Raw genomic sequence first — 23,134 nt, 5'->3', positions numbered from 1 at the left:
TCTGCAAAAGGGAGATGTTTTTATATGTTCTGATTATTAATCTGTTCTCCTCCGTGATGTAGAATCAAGCAAGAATGGCAATTGGCACTTGTCAATGTCCTTACTGCAATGACTTGTAATGGAATAATTGTTTGGTCCCTTGCACCTTGTCGTTCATATGGGAATACATTCCGCTTTGACTTGGAAAATACAATTCAGAAACTTCCCAATAATATTTTTGAGAATAGCTATCCTATGAGAGAATTTGACTTGCAGAAGAGAATTTACTCTTTCTTCTACAAAGCAGCAGAATTTTCTTTACTGGGACTAGCTGCAGGGACAATTTAAGGTGCTATAACAAAAGATTTTGCTGCCAAGAAGGAGGGAATGTTAGTGTTTTCTATTTTTCCCCCTTTTATTGTGAATAACTCTTTGAAGATAATTTAATTATATGGTTTCTTAACTCAATTTTATGGTAGGTTATCAGTGACAATTCCTTCTGCAAGTAGCAATGCTCTTGGTTATGGTGCTTTTTAGGATTATATGCAAACATGCGCTATCAACTTTTAAATGGGATTGATAGAACTATGCTCAACCACTTCGATGTTCTTGGAGTTGCAATCTTCTTTAGTACAACATTGAGGTATTCCTATCTGGCTGATGCACTTGATTTTTTTTTTTTTGTGAACTTCTAAGTTTTTTCTATATAGTATCTTAAAGTGCTAGTAGTATGTTTTATTTTAATGATACCATTACAACTTGCTAATGGATGCTTGCACATTACTTAACATTACCATAGTTCTCTTTGTTTAGTCTTTTTCGATAGGTGTTCTCTATGTTTCCAATAGCTAATTTATGGTCTTGACATCATCACTCTGGTTTTATTTGTTATTTTTTCCTTGATTTATCCAAGTTAAGCAACTGCAGTTTCATAATAATTATATATCAATTGTTGAAATTATCGGTAATTGGATCTACATCAGTTTGGAAACTTTCTATATGCAGATCATGTTGGTATATTTGAGCCAAATGATGCCATCACATTGGAATGTTTTTTCTCTAAGAAATCCTTTTTTCCTTCTACTAAATTTCTAAATATCTTTCCTTTCCCTTTTTTTTTTCTTGATGAAGTTTTGATCCGCCCAAAGAGGTTTACTAGTTATACAAGACTTGCCATTGTTATTGTTGCTGTTGTTATTGAAATTCTGGTCCGATTTACAACTAGAATACATAATGCACTATTGCCTTGGGCTGAAACGGATCTCTTTTGCTTCACAATTTACAATGCTGGCCAGTTTCCATGTAATCGATACACACACTACATGACTACCTCCACCAGCATTGATCTTAATCTTGATAGGAAAGAAATGGTCATCCTTGGCACACAGTATGCCGGGGAGATGAAGAAGGTTTGTTCGGTGTGATGCACTATCTAATGCCTAAAAGAAACATTCTCTCCCTGCACTCTAGCAACAATATGGGCAAAGATGGTGATGTTGCCCTCTTCTTTGGACTATCAGGTAAGTGTTGGTCACACTACTTCCACATTCTTCCATTCTTTGGATTCAGCAAAATCACAACTTGTTGCTCATTTTCTTCTCAAAATTTAAACTTTATTTTCCTAATTGTTGTGAATTTGGATCCCAGTACTGTTATCCAGGTATATGGCTAACAAATTTGACAAGGGCAAGGTATGAAGTGAGGGAGAAGACATGCACGAGGAAGGTATCCATTTCCGTCCACTTGCTTCCATTCTTCTAAATCTCATGCTCTGATATTTGTTTCATCTTAATTTTCAACATTTTCTACCTTTTTTGATTGCTTTCACTGCTGTTGTGCTGCATGATAGTATTCAACCATTTTCTTCTATTATTAATTTTGACAATATTCCTTGGTTTTCCTTCATTGTTGCATGTCTTTAATGCAGCATGTCTTTGTTGGCCCTTTCGAGCGGGTCCATGTATGTTATGTTCCATTGGTGCAGTGGCTCGCTCTCCACTTATTGTTCATTTTCCCTCTTGATCACCTTGAAATATCTATATCTATTCTAGCAATTACATCGGTATTATATTTTCTATTGAGAAACATTTATTTAGTATCTTTTTATTGGTTTTGAACAGAAGAAGAAGAGGCGAAGAGGGTTGAAGGGAATGGAGAGTATGGACTCGGATTCAAAGTGAAGGGGAATAAGAAGGGACAATTTCGTTTGTTTTTTTCTCCCTTTTTTCTTTGATGTAGTTTTTCTTTCTTCTGAATTTGGATTTTAATGTGAGTAGTTGTCAATGGTAATATTTGACATATTCTCAATTTTCTCAAATAATTTCTTTTATTTGACTTTGCTTCTTTATTACTGATTTTTTTTACTAATATAATCTGGGTTTGTTAACAGTTCATGAAAACAATTTACTCCAACGAAGAAATTGACGAAGTGCGATCCGAATGAGCGGATTGCGTACTAGACTATATTCATTACTAGGTATAAATTACTAGACTTCAAAAGATGGTTGAACACTTTGTTTGTGACTCCATGACTTATTGATTTTGATTCCTTAGTGCTAATAATTTGTTTGTTCACAGCTAGCTATCTCCTTTGCTCAATACTTCATTCTTGCATTTCTATCATGAGCAGAATTAGCTGACATTTCCTTATTTATTGCCTCTCTTTGTGGTCCAAAATTAATAATGGTTGGGTTGTGTGAGTAGCTTATTTAGTTGTTTTCGAATTATGCAAGGACTGACAATGTGGAAGTTATCTCTTTGTGAATTGTTAGATGATGACCTTTTTGTATCTTATGAGTTGCTCTACAAATTTCTTGTTTGTACTCTCCTTATGGTTTTCATCTATATGTCATGACTTAATCTTGTTTTTCCTCCTATAATTTATTATTTTTTCTTGTTTGTACTCTCCTTATGTCAATTTGCAGCTCCTGGCAACTTGTTACTTCCAAAATGGAAAAGCATATTATGCCTACCAGGTCTTAAAGGTAATGCAATCTAGAAAATGGCACAGAAAATTGCATGAATATTTTGTTTCAAGATGTTAATGGATGTAATGCGCTTTGCATGGATTCTATTGATCTTGGATGATAGTTCACTTAAATAATGTTAGCTGCATGTAGTGCTAATTATTTAATAAACTATGTTAAGCTAGGTATCACTGCTCCTAGTAGATTCCATGTACTGTTATTCTCTAATAAACACCTCTTTTTGTTTCCTTCATTTGGTTTGATTTTGCCTTCTATGCACTACAGATTGGTTAATTACATTCTCCTTTTGGAATTCTGGAATTTGATAAGTTTTGTTAAATTTTCTCTTGCAGGTCGGGCAATTCGTGAGGCTTGAGTTTTTTTGATGCAAGAAGTGAGTTTTGTTAGGATGTAGCTTGCCTTGCTAATTTGTAAATTAAAAGCCATATGGAGAACATCAAATGGAAAACATGTAATTTAATGTATATGGAGAGTAATAGAAAACATGTGTATTTTGATGAGTAACAACTCATTTTGTATATTTTTGTATATGTGGCTACAAGATGAATTATATACGAATGTTTATTTTGGATTTAATGTAGTAAATATTTAGTTTTGCATTGGTGGTTTGCTTATAGTAAAATAAGATTGGTTGTTTGGTATTAATGAACATTAAAGACAACAGTTAAAAATGTTGTAAAAATCAGGTAAACCACAACGAAATTTTTTTGTAAACGATTTTATCCGTTGTAAAATATATTAAAACTGTTGTAAAAAAAATAAAACGTGTCAAATATTCTCTACCACAACAGTTTATATCCGTTGTAAAAAATGTCTACCACAACGGTTTATTTCTGTTGTTAAAATTATCTACCACAACGGTTTTAAAACGTTGTCGTATCCTTCGTAGCCAAATTTTGGGCATATAAATAACAACGGATAAAAACCGTTGTCAAATGTCTACAAAGACAACGGATTCAAAACCGTTGTCGTAGGGCAATACATTCTACAACACCCTCAGTTACAACGGTTTTTTGACCCTACGACAACGGATAATATCCGTTGTCGTTTGCTGTTTTTGTTGTAGTGTAAGCGCTATCTAACTCACAAAATCACGAATGTGCATGTATACGAAAAGAACTAGAAACTATATGCTCTAAAAAGAAATAAAGCATAAACATAACTGCTCATGTCAAACTAATAGCAAAGAAAAGGTAAGGAATTTACTCATGTAATTCTAATAGCTAATCATGCTACTCATCTAATAGGTAAACATGAAAACTACTCATCCGCTAGATAAACATGGTAAAATAAAGAACTAAACTTACTGATTTTTAGAACTATATGAAACTTTATTTCATTTGTTCTAACTTAATCTTTAATACTTTATGTTTATGTAAAACTCGTTTTACTTGTTCAAAAACTTATACTTATAATACTTCAAAATAATAATCAACTTCTTCTTGGGCCCAAGCATAGTACCATCTTATGCGCGTTCCCTAATAGGTTGGGGTAGCGAGCCACCAATCCTAAAAGAGCAGACCTCGGTCTACCAGGGCCAAGACCTCGGAATTGGACACCTGGATTTGTTTAACGACAACCTTGGAAGTCGGGTACTAGCCTCTTCTTAGAAGTAAAATACTTATAATCTTAATTACTTCTTCTTTAAATGCCTTGGCATTTTAATAGGCACCTTGTGTGCCATAAATCCCTAAAGTCTTGACTTTGGGATCTACTTAAGGCCTTGGCCTTTTCTTTCTTTTCTTTATCTTTCTTATACTTGTTAATACTTCTAAAAGAATACTTCTTTAAAAAGAAATTGAAATGTTTAAGCGAATTCTAATTTTGAAATTAATGCTTAGATAAACTGAAATTCCACACTTAAACATACTAAGAGTGAATGTTTAAACAAACTGAAAGGGAATACTTAAACAAACTAAGATTGGATGCTATAACAACTGAAACTGCTGTACTTGAGAAGTTCTAAAACTGTAGTTTAAACAGAAATAAATCTACATGCCATCTTAACAAAATAATCTGCATACTAGGCTAATCAAAATGCTGCATACTATAAGCTTTAACAAAATCTGCATGTCAAACTTAATAAAATCTATGCTTGTAAGCTCGATAAAAATCTGTGTTAGAATATTAACTAAAAATCTACACTTGTAGCTCTAAAGGGGTTGTTCATGCTTAGTTATTCAACACAAGACTAAACCTATTTAAAGTCACAAGCAACCAGAGAAACAAAATGCTACAACATAACTACTCAACACAAAGAAATCTGTTAAAGCTTGATACCCTTGTAAAAACTTATACTTTTATAGAGAAGTAGAGATCTTTAAACATGTTACAACATGATCTAAATCGGTTTACTAAACCGTAAGCTCAAACCGGAAACTAAATCCACAGAATGAAAACTTAAATCTACATCTGAACAAGTAGTAGGGTAATAAGGAAAACATAAGGGTAGTTCAACTGAATTGCTAACCTACAGAACTTAAAAAAAAACCAAAGTTACAGTTAGAGAACTAATGCCAAAAAGGATCTAACAACATGTTAAACAAATGATAACAAAACAAAACTGCACTGTAGTAATTGTTCCCCCTGCTATGTGCCACGGCAACAAAAGAAAACACAAGATTTGCTAGCTTCCATTCAACCCGAGCATGCCCATCAAGTCACCAGCAACAAATCTGATGGAAAATCGCTACTGTAAATTCAAACCCTAATTATTCTTCATACTAGGTGCCACAGCAATAAAAGAGAACGAAGATTTTGCTACTGGAAAGCTGAACCCATATTTGTTGCTCACACCCAGTGCCACGGCATCAACAAAACAAAGAAAATCCTATGATAACTTGTTCACAGCTGATGTTCTAATAGAGCAACGAAATTCGAAGACCTTAAACTACCCATTGATCCGAGCATGCTCATCACGGTCACATAGAAAACAATTCAGATCCGGAAGGCCGAATACAACTGATCAAAAGCAAAGGAAACGTCTAAATCTGAAATGCAATCATAAGGCAGAAGAACCTAAATTGCATGCCTAACCTATACAAACTCTCCTTTCTTTAGGGTTCATGGCAGTAAGCATCAAAACAAAACCCCTTAAAACCATGCTTCAAAATCTAAAAGGAATCAAGAATCCGAAACCTCAACATATGGCAGAAAACCAAAAGAAATCCCGGAACTACTTTTACCGCAGGTGAGTAAGCAACTTACTTCGATTCCTTGGACTCACATCGGAGAAGAAGCTTCTAGGGCTTCGGCAACACTCTAAATCCGGCGATTCCTTGCGTCTACACGCTCTCCTCGCCGAGGGGAGCTCGGATCTGTGAAGAACCCGCGGAGAAGGGTGCTCGCCGGCCACCGGAGTCGAGCCCTAGCTCGGCTGCGTGCGGCGTTTTCCGCCTGCACAGATTTGTCGCGCACGTGAGGGAGAAGAGGAAAGGGGAAAAGCTAGGTCACGGGGAAATAATCAAGCCCTAAGTTCTCCTCTTATAACCTTAATATTCTCTTAACTGCTTTAAATAAATTTCCTACTTTTCTAAGCAGAACCGACGGCTGGAGCACTTGGTCAGCCACGACTTGGCTCATGGTTGGAGTCGCGGGTTCGAATCCCGGTTGCAACCAATTTTTCTCCATATTATTTCTTGTTATTAACTTCTACTACTTAAATAAAATTCTCCCTTTATTTGATTATGTAACAACTGCTAGCCTAGTTGGTTAGCCGGGTTTTGCTCGGGTCAGGGGTTGCCGGTTCAAGCCTCAGCTTGGACATTTTTTTGTCTTTAACCTCCAAAAATTACATAAAAATATTCTATAAATTCCTAAAAATCTCTAGAATTTTTCTAAAGCATTTCTAGATTTTAATAAGGTCTTTTAGGACTCCAAATCATAAAATTTGGGGTGTTACAGATTATCCTTGACCCACCTAGATCTCCATTGCCTGGTTTCACTCACCAGGACTTTCTTACTGCATAGATTCGCTCACTAGGGCTTTCACCTGACTTCACTCATCAAGATTTTCATCTGCATAGTTTTACTCACTAGGTCTTTCACTTGGCTTCACTCACCAGGATTTTCCATCTGCCTAGCTTCACTCACTAGGTCTTTCAGCTGGTTTCACTCACTAGGATTTCCCTTCTGCCTAGCTTCACTTACCAGGACTTTCCGACCAAGTGTCTGATCAAGACGAACCCACTTGGATTTTCATCTTTTGCCAACCTTCCCGTTGGACTTCCCTTGCCTAACCTCCAGTTAGGACTTTTCCAGTCAAGTATCCAGTCAACCTTGACCTACTTGACTCTTCTTACTATCAACCTGATCAAACATTGACTAGAGGGGAATTATTCCAACAATTTCTCCAAACAGACGATTGCACTTGTAATCTCCATATATTGTCAAACATCGAAATCAAAACAGCAAGACTCAAACCTGAGTCAACTCAAGCTTAGTGAACTTGACCAACCTTGACCCAAGGGATATTACACTAGCAAAATGATCATATCCTTGCCCATTTGTGGGCAAGGGGGTATGTTAATGATGTTCTTATTGTATTTTCATGAATGTTTCAACGTATTTGTCATGTTTAAGAAGATAACTGTTCTGTGAACTTAACTATTTTTCATTTGTTCCAGTACTTATTTTTTAGTTTATGTATTATTTATGATCGAATAAATTTTATTTTCTAATAAATTTGTTATCACATGTTACCGTTTCTTATAGCCATGGTCTTTTTTACTCATTACTTTTAATGATTTGACATTATTATATGTTAGGATGGAGAAAGATCAAAGAGTTCGAGGATGTGGGAGAAATAAATGCTTCTGGGTCCAAGTATTAATTGCAACTCTTCAAAATATGGCTTGTGATCCTTCATGGAAGACAGATGGTGATTTTAAAAGTAATTATATGGCTGAGGTGCATAGGAGAATGCTAAGCAAAATCCCTATTCTTACAAAATAAGTTACACCTCATCTTGAATTAAAGATCAAGTGGTTAAAGACAATATTTCATATTATTAATGACATGTGTAGGCAAAGTGGATGTCAATGGAATGATCTGGAGAAAAAAATAGCATGTAAAAAAGCAATGGTTTGATAGTTACTGTCAAGTAATTTTATATATTTGTGCTTGAAATTTTTTACTCTCTCAAATATTTCATTTCATAGTTCCTTAAGTTTTTTTTTTCAATTATATATATTTTATATTTTATATTTTATAGACTCACAAAGAGGCAAAAGGAATGTGAGATTTCAAATATCCATATTTGAATCAACTTGAATTAGTCTTTGGAAGGGATAGAGCTACTGACATTGTTGTTCAAGGGTATGTAGAGGTTATTCACAATTTGGAAGTTGATCAAAATGATGAAAGTGGAGATGAAAATCTAGGTGCATTCTCCCATTCTTCAAATGAGTATGGAGAAGACAATAATGTGTATTTTGAATCAGAATTAGCCCCAACTACTTCGCACAACACTGATGTGACAAAGTCAGCTACAAAACGAAAACAACCATTAACAACTGGAGATAAAGTTTCAAAGAAAAAAAACCAACAACAACGCACTTGGATATTAGGGCACAACTGCAAGATATGAATAGTGGATTTCACACTTTTGTGGATGATTTTAATGCAAAATTTGCAATCATTACAAATGTCATGGCAGAAGAGAATTTGTGGGAAAAAATGGCTTCAGAAAGAATGAAAGATGTGATTGCTGAGTTAATGAACCTTAGCCTTCTTAGTGGTGATGTATTCAAAGTAGTTAATATATTCACTGCATATAAGAACAAGATTGATGTGTTATTCAATCTTCCTTCAGAGTTGCGAAGGAACTACGTGCTTAATCTACTCGTCTCCTCTCCAAATATGTAGAAAATGTTGATGAATTTTGTGGAAATTACTTTGGCAATAGTTATTATGTTGAATTTTGTGATAACATGATATTGTTTTGAGATGATCTTGCTGATTTAGCTGGATGAACTTTTGTGATAGTTATACGTCTTTTTCTGTTGCTTGAGAAAGTAAAATTGTTGGTTGCTTATACTTGGTCTAATTTGCGATTGGAAGAATGCTGAGCGTTTTGGTAAACTGCAATGTTGTTACATGCCTATGAATGCAAATTGCATTTGGAGACTTTAACACAACAAGCCTGTTGTCTTTTTCTGAAGGACAAGGATTAACTGCATTATTAACATCTAATGTATTTGCCTTATCTGAAGCATAAGAAAATGACGATATTAATTCCAAAGAACCAAATGTGTTATTGCAAGTAATTTATTTTGGTTTATCGTTAAATTGTGCTTAGAGTTTGGTAGCAATGCCTTGAACAAAGGACCATATCGTTATATACAGGCAAGCCATGCCCAACCAGAACCAAATTTTTACTGCAGCTTGTTTGAAATTTTCCAACATCCTATCGAATGAAACCATCTCTCTCAATCAGCTCCATGAGTTTTCCTGATGGATGTCCTCCGCCATTTGTTTTGATGGATTGCCAGAAAAAAGAAGAATTTTGTTCTCAGTTTTTTTTTATTTTGAAATCAAATTAGTTTAAGGGCAAATAAAATTAGCAAATAATTTATTTTTAATTTTTAGTTAGCAAATAATAACTCCATTGCATTTTAAGGGCAAATAAAATAATTAGCAAATAATTTAATTTTAAATTTTTAATTAACAAATAATAACTTCATTGCATTTTAAGGGCAAATAAAATAATTATTTTATAGGAATATTATGATTTATTTTAAAGGTAAATATGATATTTGTTGTATTTGTATTATTAAACCTTTAGTAAACTAAATAGTAGTATTGACAATCATACCTGATTAGAATTTAGAACTTATAAATCAAAGTAATATTAAAATGACTAAACTCATTCCTATTCGGGTCTATTATTAAATCTATTTCTATTTCTATTTCTATACCTAAACTAAGCCACCTAAATTAAGTTATTATCATCTAAATTATATATATTTAAAAAAAAAAAAATCAAAATGATAATAAAATATGTAAAAATTTAGGCAAAAGTTAAAAGTGCATTTTTAATTATTTTATTGAAATAGTAAAATAAAACTCTTTTCATTTATTATAATGTCTCATCCTATCTCTAATATTTTTTTTTTAAAATTATGATTTCATAATTGGTTGATTAATTGTGATTCCATAACTTCTATCGGAGGAAAAATCTTAAAATTTTTTTTAAGGATAAACAGACAATCTATCATTTTTACTTTTATAGCCCATCATTTTATATGCCTTTTTCTCTCGATGTATCTTTTGTTTTTAAAAAATAAAATATTATAAAATCAATCAAAATTTATTAGAGATAAAGTATCTATTTTGTAGTAATTATAAATAGTATTAATAGTTTTGATCAGGGTCGTCTCAAAGTTTCACGAGGCCTTGGCAAAAATAAAAATTTACACCTTTAATAATGTTTTCAAAAAAAATAAAATTTTCTTTATCTTTTTTTATTCAAACATGGGATGACGAATTTAATTTTTAAAATAAATCAGATTTAAAAATTCATGCTATACAATTTTAATTTGATGATATTTTAAAGTTTGATTATTATCAAAACAAATATATAAGAAAATTCTTATTCCATAATTTATTATTTATATAAAATAATAAAAAATATTTCGAGAAAAAGAAAAGAGTGAAAAAAATATTATTGAGTGAGATAAAAGAAGGATGTCTTTTTATAGAACTAATAACGAGGGGAAAAAAAACATGAAGCACTAATGAGAGAATGTGTAGATAATTAATTAATTATAAAATGAGATGAAAAAATAGATGTAAGGTCTTATAGAGTTATATTATAGATATCATTTTAGAACTAGAGAATATAATAATTATAATTAATATGTAATTAAATATAGTTGTCATTGGAATTAATTGAAAAACACTATAAAAATTGAAACGAGCAAAATCTAAAGCAAAATTGGAAGCCAACCAAATCTAAGGAGCACTACAATAGAAATCGAAGCAAATTAAATCTGAAACAAAATTTGCATACATGCATAATCCAGCTTGGGAAATAGACAGCATAGTTGTTAAATCTAAATATTAGATATTAAATCTATTTATTTATTTTTAAAAAAATAACGACAATTTACCAAAAGGCGTACTACAGTTAATGTATTTACCAAAAAGTACATCACGGTTTTGTATTTACCAAAAGGCGGAGTTTACCAAAGTCAATTCCCAGATTAACCCTCTGGCTAACCTGGCAACCGCCTTTTTCAAACACATTTTTCCAAGCATCCAAGCCGAAAGTAGAATAGAAAAATAATTTGTGGTTCGGATACACGTCTTCTCACCGTCTCTCTCCCTTCATCCCTCTGTGTGGTGTTATAAACTTGAAAGAAAAAAAAAATATATGAACCCTGCGCTTGCCATTACTGCTCGTGGCGGTTGGCGATTGCAATAGACGAGTTAGGTTTATGGCATAATTGCGTAAGAGTTGCTAGAGGAGACGAAGGACAAATTAAGTTAAGAAGGTCAGCCGAGAAGGACAAACTTCTTGCAAGAGGGAAATTAGTAGAAGCACACATTTAAAGATTTAGACATGTATGTATGGATTTTTTTACTGTAAAATAAGCTAGTGAAGGTAAATAAAAAGTACACCATTTGTGTGTGAAGGGTGGCAGCAAAAATTGGTTTTATGGTTAATTTTGGTTGTGTGGGGAATAATATTCAATAACACCTGAATTATGATGTAATAGAAGACTTAATCGATTTAATTCATGTTAGTTTTTGACGTAAATAGTTAAGTTTGGCTAAAAATTGTTTATTTATGGTTTAGGGTTTAGTCAGTGGTGGGCCTAGTTTACAAGAAGTATCTGCTTCAAAAGTGGCCTGATATCATAGATATCAGGCCCAACGTGGGCCTGATATATATGATATCAGGCCCAACGTGGGCCTGATATCGATAATGTGTTATGTGGTTAAAACTTTGCTTTTACATCAGACCCTTCCTAGTTTGAGCAAAATTACAATTTAACTACAGAAAAAGATTATGGAGTTGCAAATTTACTAAAATAGTTTGTAATTTATTTATCAAGGATGATCATATAACCGAGGAAATTCTATCTGAGATATGGAATACTCTTGATGCAACTTCTAGCATTGGACATGCGGATAATGTAGGAGAAGTATCCAGAACAAATATTCCATCATCTTCACAGTATAGTTGTGTGCATAACACAAATAGAAATACAAGCAGTAATTTCACATTTGATCTAAATGAAGAAGCTAGTATTCAAGAAGATGAGGTTCTGAACCCGTGTGCAACACTTGTTGATTACTATGAGCCTAGTTGGAGTGAGGAGGAAGGGTATTATAACCGAAATGGAGAGAAATGCAATGCAATACAGATGTATAAGAATTCTTTGCTAATGATATGCAGATTGAACAATATGAAATATCTCAAGAGCAGTATAGTGACTTAGAGGAGGAGTTCCCAATAGCTGATAATCCATATATTCTAAATTCTCGATTGCTCCAAAGGCCAATTGAAGAGGCAACAGATCAGCATGAATTTTTTGTAGGACAGATATTTCAGTCTCGACAAGAGTTCAAGAATCAACTTGTGAAGCATGCCATGGTTAAACATATGAGATATAACCCAGTTGACACTAGGAAAAATAAAGTAAAAGTTGTCTGCTTCAATCAACTGTGTAAGTGGAGAGTAGTTGCCAGGGGGGATGTCGAGTTCATTGTTACGAAATATATAAAGGAACACCAATGTGGGACCATTAGGGAAAGTGCTGATCATCAAGCATGCTCTTCATCCTTTGTAGCTTCTTTTGTTGAAGAGCAATTTCTTGCTAATGAACAATACAAGCCAAGTATGATTATAGCAGATATAAAAGCCAGGTTCGGAGTGACCATATCCTACAGAAAAGCTTACATAGCTCGAGAGAAAGCGATGAAGAAAGTTGTTGGAGATTATGATCAAGCATATAGAGATCTTCCACTATATCTGCGTGAGTTAAGAGTAAGGGATCCTGAAACCTATGTTGCACTACACAGGAATGGGGATAATAAGTTCCAACGATGTTTTTGGGCTTTTGGAGCTTGTAGGAGAGTATTCAGGTCTTATCTGCGTAAATTAATTGGAATTGATGCCACACACCTAAGAGGCAAATATCCGGGTGTGTTGTTGATGGCTACATCAATAGATGCTAATGACAATGTCCTCCCAGTAGCCTTTGGAATCGTTGAAATTGAATGTGGGTCTGCATGGGAGTGGTTTCTGGATCATACGAAGAGATTCTTTAATGTTGATCCAGAGTCAATGAGTATAGTATCAGATAGACATCGTGGCATTATAGCAGCAGTTAGGAAAATCTACCCTACTGCCCATCATGCTTTTTGTTGCCACCACATGTCTTGCAATATGGTAATAGATACTGGGAGTAGGTCAGGTTTAGGGTTGTTTTGGGCAGCTGCTCGAGCAAACACAACACTACAATATGATCTCATAATGCAGTTCATGGTTGAAAAACATCCAGATGCTCATAAGTGGCTTCAGAACATTGACCCTAAAAGATGGGCTAATGCACACTTTAGTGGGAGAAGGTACACAATACTAACCACCAATTGTGTAGAGAGTTTAAATGCTTTGTTCAAGGAGACGCGTGAACTTCTGATAAACAGGTTAATTGATAATACCCGAAGAAAGGTAGCTCAATGGTTCTGTAACCGTAAGGAGGAAGCGTCGAAATGATATGTAGCGTTGACACCTCATGCTACCAAAGAAATGCAATCAAGGAGGGAGAAAGCTAGACGATATAAAGTCCACCCCTACTCTCAATCCGAAATGGAAGTAGAGACATGGGGTGCTTCATACATTGTTGATTTGGAGAGGAAATATTGTAACTGTGGGGGAGTTTCAAATTTCAGGATTGCCTTGCTCACATGCAAATACCGTCATAATTCACCGGAACATGGATACACTCCCATATTGTGAGCATTACTTTCATTCACATAATTGGAAAATGACATACATGGATCGTATTTACCCCTGTCGAAGCAAAGAATTTTGGCCTAGGGGTGTCAACAACATTATAGTGCTATGTCCCCGTAGCCTTGTGCAGCCTGGTAGGCGAAAGAAGGCAAGGATCGAGTCAAAACATAATGGGAAGGTGAAAATCAAATGCAGCAGGTGCAAACAACTGGGCCATAATCGGAGGACCTGTAGAATGCCGCCAGCCCCTGGATCTTGACTGAATTGTAAATTGGAGGAGTTGAGGCATATGTTTTGTATGAAGTACATAAATAGGTTTGTAAGACAAACAGTTGTTAAAAGTGATGTTTCTGTTATATACGTTTATGGAGTATTTAGTTTGTGTTACAGTTTTATGGTAGGTATGAGAAGTGTAAACCATCACCTGCAAGGCAGAAATAATACTTCACACCATATCTCCATTGTGTCAAATAAAAATGCAATACATTTCAATTCAACAGGAAGGGGTTCGTAATTTCAAAGTCACATTAATATGTAGTGAAATATAGATGTGTTAAAACATGCACAAAGGGAGTGTAGTAATCCATTCGATAGGGTAGAAAAGAAAAGGTGTGCACTGTTCCGTGCCTACTGGCACGGAGCCATACTTCGTAATCCATGGTGTATAAATTATGTTTGACACCATAAATATCATCTCCCCACCAAGACCTTCACAGGGGACTTGATTTCATGAAAATCCAAGTAGGGGAGGGCCATCAGTGGGTTTTGGTCAAAATCCACTGATGGACCTAGACACATCGGATTGGACCCATTTCAGCGCTAGTGGTATTCTGGAGTTGCAAGGACTCAGAATCTGGTGGCAAATCATTATTTAAATATTTATAGGTGCTAATTTAAAATACAATCATTCTTACAGGGGCCTGATCAATAATAAAATAACATCAATTTTAATAGGCACCTTCCATAAGGTATCAAAGCAAAGGTGTGCACTGTTCCGTGCCAACTGGCACGGAGCCATACTTCGTAATCCATGGTGTATAAATTATGTTTGACACCATAAATACCATCTCCGCACCAAGACCTTCACAGGGGACTTGATTTCATGAAAATCCAAGTAGGGGAGGCCCATCAGTGGGTTTTGGTCAAAACCCACTGATGGACCTAGACACATCGGATTGGACCCATTTCAGCGCTAGTGGTATTCTGGAGTTGCAAGGACTCAGAATCTTGTGGCAAATCATTATTTAAATATTTATAGGTGCTGGGAAAAATTTAAAATACAATCAGCCTCCGTTGGGCCTGATATGCTTAGATATCAGGCCCAACGTGGGCCCGATATGAGTGCATATCAGGCCCAACGTGGGCCTGATATCCAAGCATATCAGGCCCAAAGTGGCCTTGGCACTGTTCCGTGCCAACTGGCACGGAGCCATACTTCGTAATCCATGGTGTATAAATTATGTTTGACACCATAAATACCATCTCCGCACCAAGACCTTCACTGGGGACTTGATTTCATGAAAATCCAAGTAGGGGAGGCCCATCAGTGGTTTTGGTCAAAACCCACTGTTGGACCTAGACACATCGGATTGGACCCATTTCAGCGCTAGTGGTATTTTGGAGTTGCAAGGACTCATAATCTTGTGGCAAATCATTATTTAAATATTTATAGGTGCTGGGAAAAATTTAAAATACAATCAGCCTCCGTTGGGCCTGATATGCTTGGATATCAGGCCCAACGTGGGCCTGATATGAGTGCATATCAGGCCCAACGTGGGCCTGATATCCAAGCATATCAGGCCCAAAGTGGCCTTGGCACTGTTCCGTGCCAACTGGCACGGAGCCATACTTCGTAATCCATGGTGTATAAATTATGTTTGACACCATAAATACCATTTCCGCACCAAGACCTTCACTGGGGACTTGATTTCATGAAAATCCAAGTAGGGGAGGTCCATCAGTGGGTTTTGGTCAAAACCCACTGATGGACCTAGACACATCGGATTGGACCCATTTCAGCGCTAGTGGTATTCTGGAGTTGCAAGGACTCAGAATCTTGTGGCAAATCATTATTTAAATATTTATAGGTGCTGGGAAAAATTTAAAATACAATCAGCCTCCGTTGGGCCTGATATGCTTGGATATCAGGCCCAACGTGGGCCTGATATGAGTGCATATCAGGCCCAACGTGGGCCTGATATCCAAGCATATCAAGCCCAAAGTGGCCTTGGCACTGTTCCGTGCCAACTGGCACGGAGCCATACTTCGTAATCCATGGTGTATAAATTATGTTTGACACCATAAATACCATCTCCGCACCAAGACCTTCACTGGGGACTTGATTTCATGAAAATCCAGGTAGGGGAGGCCCATCCTAGACACATCGGATTGGACTCATTTCAGCGCTAGTGGTATTCTGGAGTTGCAAGGACTCAGAATCTTGTGGCAAATCATTATTTAAATATTTATAGGTGCTGGGAAAAATTTAAAATACAATCAGCCTCCGTTGGGCCTGATATGCTTGGATATCAGGCCCAACGTGGGCTTGATATCCAAGCATATCAGGCCCAAAGTGGCCTTGGCACTTATAAATGACAACTGGCACGGAGCCATACTTCGTAATCCATGGTGTATAAATTATGTTTGACACCATAAATATCATCTCCGCACCAAGACCTTCACTGGGGATTTGATTTCATGAAAATCCAGGTAGGGGAGGCCAATCAGTGGGTTTTGGTCAAAACCCACTGATGGACCTAGACACATCGGATTGGACCCATTTCAGCGCTAGTGGTATTCTGGAGTTGCAAGGACTCAGAATCTGGTGGCAAATCATTATTTAAATATTTATAGGTGCTGGGAAAAATTTAAAATACAATCAGCCTCCGTTGGGCCTGATATGCTTGGATATCAGGCCCAACGTGGGCCTGATATGAGTGCATATCAGGCCCAACGTGGGCCTGATATCCAAGCATATCAGGCCCAAAGTGGCCTTGGCACTGTTCCGTGCCAACTGGCACGGAGCCATACTTCGTAATCCATGGTGTATAAATTATGTTTGACACCATAAATACCATCTCCGCACCAAGACCTTCACTGGGGACTTGATTTCATGAAAATCCAAGTAGGGGAGGGCCATCAGTGGGTTTTGGTCAAAACCCACTGATGGACCTAGACACATCGGATTGGACCCATTTCAGCGCTAGTGGTATTCTGGAGTTGCAAGGACTCAGAATCTGGTGGCAAATCATTATTTAAATATTTATAGGTGCTGGGAAAAATTTAAAATACAATCAGCCTCCGTTGGGCCTGATATGCTTGGATATCAGGCCCAACGTGGGCCTGATATGAGTGCATATCAGGCCCAAAGTGGCCTTGGCACTGTTCCGTGCCAACTGGCACGGAGCCATACTTCGTAATCCATGGTGTATAAATTATGTTTGACACCATAAATACCATCTCCGCACCAAGACCTTCACTGGGGACTTGATTTCATGAAAATCCAAGTAGGGGAGGCCCATCAGTGGGTTTTGGTCAAAACCCACTGATGGACCTAGACACATCGGATTGGACCCATTTCAGCGCTAGTGGTATTCTGGAGTTGCAAAGACTCAAAATCTTGTGGAAAATCATTATTTAAATATTTATTGGTGCTGGGAAAAATTTAAAATACAATCAGCCTCCGTTGGGCCTGATATGCTTGGATATCAGGCCCAACGTGAGTCTAACACTTATAAATGGCAACTGGCACGGAGCCATACTTCGTAATCCATGGTGTATAAATTATGTTTGACACCATAAATACCATCTCCGCATCAAGACCTTCACTGGGGACTTGATTTCATGAAAATCCAAGTAGGGGAGGCCCATCAGTGGATTTTGGTCAAAACCCACTGATGGACCTAGACACATCGGATTGGACCCATTTCAGCGCTAGTGGTAATCTGGAGTTGCAAGGACTCAGAATCTGGTGGCAAATCATTATTTAAATATTTATAGGTGCTGGGAAAATTTTAAAATACAATCAGCCTCTGTTGGGCCTGATATGCTTGGATATCAGGCCCAACGTGGGCCTGATTTGAGTGCATATCAAGCCCAACGTGGGCCTGATATGAATATCATTTAATAAAGCAGTATTATTTCAAAATAATAATAAATAATCTTACACATAAATCGAGGCGATTAAATAAAATAAATTAATGAGATATCAGGCCCAAGTTTCAATCTGCAAAAGCGCACACTCTCCTGCTTCGGTCTTCATCTTCTTCTCGAAGCCATTCAACGCAGCTCCGGGCCAAAACCCACTCTTCCTTCACCGGCGTTCAAGAATCATTTCCGTACGTAGGTCGGTTGCTCATTTAGTTAAGCTTTCTATAACCGGTTAACCTAGGGTTTGTGTGGGTGTGTTAGAATAAGAGTGTAGTCGTTATTAGGGAACTAAGAGTTGTTTTTCTGTGTGTGGTTATACAGTACCTTGGTTCGCAATGGCAACAAAAGAAGTCTCCACAAGTCTGTGTGCTGATCGACCAAATTATCAAAGTTATGTCAACAGAGGAAGAACTAAAAGAATGAACTGGAAAAGTACCATTTGCCACTTCAGAAAGTTTATCTCTTCTTTTAACCCGACTGCAGAACAAGAACAGATGATTCGAGGCACACCTTTTTCCTGGATCCTCGACCTCCCTGATAGTTCTTTTGTAAGAGCTCAGGTACAAAATATGTTTAATAACTGGGATCATGAGGAAAAAAACTTTATCTTCCATGGGAAGAAGCTCAATTTTACAAAGGTAGATGTGGGACTGATTCTTGGCCTACCCGACAATGGAGATATAGTTCGTCTCGATTTAAATGAGGCTTCAAGCGCACTGTACATGGAGTTTTTCCGAGAATCGGATTGTTCTGCCAAACAGTTAGAGAAACTGATTAGGAAGTCTAGATCAAACGACAAGCTGTACTGTCAGCTTTTTATCCTGTATTTTTTTACAACAGTTCTGTTTTGTGGGAGTAGCAGTGTTCTCAGAATACCTGTGCTCTCCCTAATTGACTGTGTAGATAATTTTGACAACTTAGCTAGGTTTAACTGGTGCAATGCAGTATACAGTTTCATGGCTCAACAATTAGACTCCATTGGATTGGAGCTTACATTAAGACCAAAACCACAGGGGATTTCCAAATATTTTAGCTGTAAGTCCGATTACATATATAGCAAGATATGTGTAAAGATTATGAATTATTTTTATAATCATATTGTAGGTATGGGTGTGTGAGCACATCAGCATTATTGAGCCAGACCATCCAGAAAAATTGCCAAGAATACTCCAATGGAGGTGGCCTAACTATCATGTTGACACAGTAAAAAAAATGATAGACCGTGTAACTGCAGATAAAATTTTAGTAGATTTAATTTCGACAGAATCAGAGTTTAATTTACTACCAAACCGGCCTCAGCCATCTGAGTATCTTGAGTTGGTTGGCCAAGGATCTTTACATCAAGCCGAAGAAGGCCAACTCCAGTGTGACGATACCGTAGATTGTAGTTTGTGCAAGGAAAAGGATAACAAAATTGAGAGTTTAAAGCAAGAATTACATAAAGCTTCTCAAAGTTTGGAGGAAGCTAATAAAAACCTGGCAACGGTGATAGAAGAAAAGGATAGTCTAGTAGCAGCAAAGGATATTGTGATTGCTGATATGGAAGCTATACTTAAAGAAAAGGATCAACAAATAAGTGAACTGCGTAAAGAACGGGATACGAGTGGCAACAAGGATGACACTATAAATTCTGACGTGGATAACATAATTTTAACTGTAAAAGACAAAATCATAGCCGATGCCGAAAATAAGATTAAAGAGCTCCAACAAGTCATACAAAGCATATCAGGGGAGCCAAGAGCATCAGAAGGCATAGACCCAGCATCAGAAGGCATAGACCCTAATCTGCCTATAATTCCAACTAATTTTCGGGTAGGCCCCAAAAGAAAGAGAACCCAGAGAAGGTTGATATCCCAATGCAACAAAAAAAAAGGCAAACAGGTTGTTCTTAGTGTCGAACCAGATGCTCCTGCACCATCAAAGACAGAAAATACAAGTTCATCACAGATAGAAACACAATGTCATGAAATTAACAAGGTCAAAACCAAAATATTGAAGGTACGGTCGAGAGTAGGTAAGTTGTTATTGTATAATCCTTAATGACATAGTATTATTTTAATTATCTCAGCAAGCGAAAACATTTTTTAAAAAGATCAAAGATGATGTGATAGCCGATGCATTGTTGAAGCTCAGTCAGTTAAGGTAACGTAGTTGCCAACCTAAATTCTTAACCCACATGTCAACAAAGGATTATTATTGGAGTTTAATGATAATTTTTTTATTTTCAATTTATTAAATACCATTGACTGTATACTTGTGTGTAGGGTGACGGTGCAACCAATATGGGCAAATGATAATTTCTCCTTAGATATGAAATCTTTTATGACAATATTTGATTGGACACAATATACCAATGGGGATTGCATAAATGTTTATTGGAATATTCTTGCTAATGAAGCCAAACACTCTAACTCACCATACCACCCATCCATATTTTGTGGGGTTGGATTCCAAGTATGTCCCTTATCTCATTGTAAATTGTTTACATTATATATTGGATGCAGTCACCATAATAGCTCTATTATTTGCATAGGGCTTGTTCGGAATGATGCACGTGGATGCATTGAAACAAACTGCAAAAACTGATGACGACAAGGACATTAGATATATTTTTTGTCCTCTACATAACCAAGATGATCATTGGCATCTAATGGTCATGGACCTGGAGGAACGACAAATAATTCATTATAACTCTCTTGGCACCACAGAAAATTACACTTCTGTTTTTAATCAAACTGTAAGTAACAAATTTCTTATATCCAATAATCATTGTTTATGTATTAATTACTATGGTTTGATATTTGTAGGTGTTGTTTTTTAAGGAGCTGAACTGGTCATACTATCACATATGGCATAAAGGTTTAGAACCATTCTCCGGGAGAGAGTATAAAACGATGCAAGTTATTGGCCCCACACAAAGCAAATCGTAAGTATTAGTGTATGTTCCATAATAATTCTATTTGCCTTTTTTATGATGGATTGTGCATTTGTTTTGTAGGTTGGATTGTGCTTTTTTATAATGCGCTATGCAGAGAGTTTGATGTTCCGGAGATCTACAGACTTTGTACAAGCTGATATGAGAGCTTATAGATTTAGACTTGGACACAAAATCATGTCTGACAAAAACTTTAAACTATAGAAATAGTGAACAATTGTAATAATTTATTGTAGTAATGATTTACTGTTTGTGTAACTAAAATTTATGGTGAATAAAAATAATGTAAATTAAATTTATAAAAAAGGATACCATACCAAGGCCACTTTGGGCCTGATATGCTTGGAGATCAGGGCCACGTTGGGCCTGATATGCTTGGAGATCAGGCCCACGTTGGGCCTGATATGCACTCATATCAGGCCCACGTTGGCCCTGATATCCAAGCATATCAGGCCCAACGGAGCCTGATTGTATTTTAAAATTTTCCCAGCACCTATAAATATTTAAACAATGATTTGCCACCAGATTCTGAGTCCTTGCAACTTCAGAATACCACTAGAGCTGAAATGGGTCCAATCCGATGTGTCTAGGTCCATCAGTGGGCTTTGATCAAAACCCACTGATGGCCCTCCCCTACTTGAATTTTCATGAAATCAAGTCCCCAGTGAAGGTCTTGGTGCGGAGATGGTATTTATGGTGTCAAACATAATTTAATTTATACACCATGGATTACGAAGTATGGCTCCATGCCAGTTGGCACGGAACAGTGCCAAGGCCACTTTGGGCCTGATATGCTTGGAGATCAGACCCACGTTGGGCCTGATATCCAAGCATATCAGGCCCAACGGAGGCTGATTGTATTTTAAATTTTTCCCAGCACCTATAAATATTTAAATAATGATTTGCCACCAGATTCTGAGTCCTTGCAACTCCAGAATACCACTAGAGCTGAAATGGGTCCAATCCGATGTGTCTAGGTCCATCAGTGGGTTTTGACCAAAACCCACTGATGGCCCTCCCCTACTTGGATTTTCATGAAATCAAGTCCCCAGTGAAGGTCTTGCTGGGGAGATGGTATTTATGGTGTCAAACATAATTTATACACCATGGATTACGAAGTATGGCTCCGTGCCATTGGCACGGAACAGTACCAAGGCCACTTTGGGCCTGATATGCTTGGATATCAGGCCCACGTTGGGCCTGATATGTACTCATATCAGGCCCAACGGAGGCTGATTGTATTTTAATTTTCTCCCAGCACCTTTAGAAATTTAAATAATGATTTGCCACCAGATATGGAGTCCTTGATACTCCAGAATACCACTAGAACTAAAATCGGTCCAATCCGAGGTGTCTAGGTCCATCAGTGGGTTTTGACCAAAACCCACTGATGCCCCTCCCCTACTTGAATATAATAGAAATCAATTCCCTTGTGAAGGTCTTGGTGGGGATATGGTATATATGATGTAAAACATAATTTATACACCATGGATTAGAAGGTATGGCTCCGTGCCAGTTGCCACGGAACACTGCACAGCTTTTCTTTTCTACCGTATGGTAAGTGAATTTTAAAATTGATGTTATTTTATTATTTTGATCAGGCCCCTGTTAGCATTCTTGGAGTTTATATTAGGGGGAGAAAGAATATTGCTTTATTAATTGATACTCATATCAGGCCCACGTTGGGCCTGATATGCCCTCATATCAGGCCCACGTTGGGCCTGATATCCAAGCATATCAGGCCCAACGAAGGCTGATTTTATATTGTTTTTTCCCAGCACATATATATATATATATATATATATATATATATATATATATATATATATATATAAATAATGATTTGCCACCATCTTCTGAGTCCTTGCAACTCCAGAATACCACTAGAGCTTAAATGGGTCCAATCAAAGGTGTCAAGGTCCATCAGTGGGTTTTGACCAAAACCCACTGATGGCCCTCCCCTACTTGGTTCTACCTGAAATCATGTTCCCTGTGAAGTTCTAACTGGGAAGATGGTATATCTGGTGTCAAAACGTATTTATACCCCATTTCTAATAAGGTATTGCTCCGTGGCAGTTGGCATGGAACCTAGTGACGTGTTCTGGAAACCGACTGTTG

General features: G+C 36.7%; 1 long non-coding RNA gene across 1 annotated transcript; it reads left to right on the top strand.

The window, feature by feature from the left end:
* Positions 1-1,230: 1,230 nt before the first annotated feature.
* Positions 1,231-2,286, top strand: LOC122012029. Its single transcript, XR_006120096.1, has 3 exons — positions 1,231-1,499; positions 1,627-1,704; positions 2,100-2,286. It is a non-coding gene; the product is annotated as an uncharacterized LOC122012029 (long non-coding RNA).
* Positions 2,287-23,134: the final 20,848 nt, after the last annotated feature.

This window comes from Zingiber officinale, chromosome 1A, assembly GCF_018446385.1.
Source record: "Zingiber officinale cultivar Zhangliang chromosome 1A, Zo_v1.1, whole genome shotgun sequence".
NCBI classification, from domain to species: Eukaryota; Viridiplantae; Streptophyta; class Magnoliopsida; order Zingiberales; family Zingiberaceae; genus Zingiber; species Zingiber officinale.
The sequence above is the reverse complement of the archived record's forward strand: the minus strand, read 5'-3'. Positions and strand labels throughout refer to the sequence as shown.